Consider the following 2,906-nt stretch of genomic DNA (forward strand, 5'->3'; position numbering starts at 1 on the left):
CGCGCCCAGCCCACAGGTTCGGAGGGCCCACGTCACCAAAGAGGCCTGCTGCACAGAAAGGGAAACTGAGGCCTGGGCGCAAGATCACCTGCCGCCGGAGGCAGGCTGCACGCTGCGCCTCGGGTGGCGTATTCATCGGGCACACGCCTTGGGGCACCGACGAGGTGCCCAGGGCCGGCGGGAGCAAGCTGCACGGACCCGCCCCAAGGAGCTCATCACTGCGTCCTTCTCCCGGCCCAAGGCTTTTGTGGCTTTGCCATCCCCCACCTGTCACCGGCTCCACCCCACCCGCCTTGAAAGGCCATGCCACCAAAGGCCATGCCACCTGACCGCCCTCGCCCACCCCCAGCTGCTGCGCTGCTCCCTGCGGGGTCGCGGCACTTAAGGGTCTGGGCCCGGGCCAGGCGGCCCTTCTGTTCACCACTTGAGGAAAGCTCGGTCTGGGGGCTGGAAACTCCATCCACACCCCAGGGACAGCCAGTCTCTCCCAGCCACAGCCTCTCCGCTCCAGCTGGCTGCCCGGGGCATCTCGAGCTAATAGGGGCCAAACGCAGCCCTTTCCCCAAGCCCCCAACCTGCTCCTCCACATTCTTCAGTGAATGGCCTCAGCTCGCAGCTGCTCAGGTCCAAGTCTGAGGGCCCCCTGAGGGCTTCCGCCCCACCCCCGCAGCCCAGCACTCCTGCTGTCCTGTCCCTGAGTGCTCTTCACCCCCACTGCGTGGGCCCCACCGCCCAGGCAGGGTCCTCTATGATTCACTTCTGGCGCAGAGCAGGGCCTTGGCCCTCAGGCCCCGGGGTGGGAAGGAGGCGGGCGGTGTGTGTGGGGGGGGCAGCCTGCCTGTGGCACACAGCAGGCCCTCGGCCCCAGGGAGCCCGCTGCCCTCCCCGGGCTTGGCGCCTAAGCCCTGGGCCAACCCCTGGGCGCCCTTCAAGTCTCACCCTAAGCACCCCGGTTCCCAGGAAGGGGACTGAAGACGCGACAGGAGGCACCTCGAAGGGCCCCTCTTGGGTCCCCAAACTTGAGTCCCCCAGAGCAGTCAGGCCCCAGGGCACCTTCCAGCTGGCAGCCTGGCAGGGTGGGGTGGGCTGCAGTCATGTGACGTCACACAGGATCCCTTGAAACAGACAGGAGGATGGGCTTGGGGAGGCGGGGGAGGGTGCCGTCTCCGCCCCTCTGAGGGCACCGGCTGACCCCCCCCCCGGGTGCCCCTGGTGGCCCCACCCGTGCCCCCGCCCTCCGGTGCCCTCGGTGCCCTGCCCCCACCCGGCGCAGAAGGCCCACTTGTTCCTCTCCGTGCTCCCCAGACAGTCCCCTCTGGGACGTGGCCCAGCCCTGGAAAGAGGCTCGGGTGACCGGGGAACCGGGCACCCACCACCTGCTCCTCCACATTCCCAGTGAATGGCCTCGCCCTGTGCCTCGGTTTCCCCATCTGTGAAGTGGGACTTTGGGAGCATCTGCCTCACAGTTTTAGTGTGAGGCCCCCAAGTGGTGAGTGGAGTGAGGGCTGATGGGGGAGGGCCCCTGCACCCCCCGGGGGCTGGGCCTGCACAGCTGGGCTCTGGGCCCTGGGGGCCTGGCCCTGGCCCTGGGCTCCCTCAGCTGCGGCCGGTTGTGCTGGGCACCGGCAGTGGCAGCTCCCTTGGGTGCAGGGGTGGGGCCTGGGGGTGGGAGGGGCCAGCCGGCAGGTCTGCTGCCCGCACACTAAGCTCGGTGTGCTCGAGGGGGCGATGCTGGGGCCGGCAGGGTCCGGCCTGGCTCCTCATGGCTCTCGGCCCGAGCTCCCACGGCGGTGGCGGGCACAGCCACTCAGGCACGCCGCGCCTTGCCCACGGCCGCCCCCAGCACCCCCGCTCCCGACCACCCTCTCAGTGTCTGGAGTCAGCTCCCGAGAAACAAGCATGCCCCGTGCCAAGGTGAGAACAGAGTGAAGGGCCCCCGAGAGGCCGGGCCTGCGGGAGGGGCCTCGTGACTGTGGTGGCCCTGCCTGCTGGACTGCCACAGGGCGGACAGGCTGGGACGCGGGACAGTCAGCCCAGGGCCGAGGATGGGGGCGCGGCCTGTCCCCGCGTGTGTGGCGTGAGCCCACAGGGCGCCATGGTGTTGCCAGGGCGCTGGCCCATGGCAGGCGACCTGTCTGCTCTGCCCGCAGGGGCCAAGGCTCTGGTGACGGTGCCCGGGAGCACCATTCCACAGCAGTGTGCCCACACGGAGCTCTACAGGCTGCCCGGTGCTGGAGCCCGGCTCCAGGGTGGCGCCTTCACAGGCGGTGGGCGGTGCCGCGGGGCAGGCGCCCCAGGAAAGCCCGGCGGTGCTCAGTTGCTCCCACCCTGGAGGAGATGGGGATTGTGAGGAGCTGGGTGGTGCCCCCTGAGGCCACACAGTGACGGCCTAGCGGTGTGACGGTGCCAGGAGGTGGGCCCGGGGTGGTGTGAGCCCCAGACCTGGGAGGTGACAGCTGGCCCCAGCTGCAGACTCAGTCTGGGCAGCACCTTCTCAGGAAGGGCCCTGCCCCGGGCTCCGCGGGGCTCCTCCCCTCCACCCCACCAGGGCTCGGGGGCCCCTCCCCCCACCCTGCCCGGGCTCCGGGGGCCCCTCCCCTCCGGCACAGCCTCAGCCTGGGGTGGTGTCTCCCCACCAGCCGTGGGCAGACTGGCTGTCTCAGGTGCTCCCGGGCTTCAGAGGACCGGCTCCCCCCCCTCGGCCTCGCAGACTGACGGGGCGTCCATGCGGCCCTTCACCCACCCGGGCAGCCTGGCCGAGGCGCCCCCCGCGTCCAGGGCTGCGTGTGGCCACCGTCCCCGGGGGCCTGCCCAGAGGAGCGACGCATGTTTGCAGGAAGGGGCCGCCCGCTGGCACGAGTTCTCATCATCGTCCTTTATTCTCAGGCTCCCTGACCGGCGAGCCG

Source organism: Condylura cristata, unplaced genomic scaffold (assembly GCF_000260355.1).
Source record: "Condylura cristata isolate star-nosed mole 26May11 unplaced genomic scaffold, ConCri1.0 scaffold00012, whole genome shotgun sequence".
Lineage (NCBI taxonomy): Eukaryota > Metazoa > Chordata > Mammalia > Eulipotyphla > Talpidae > Condylura > Condylura cristata.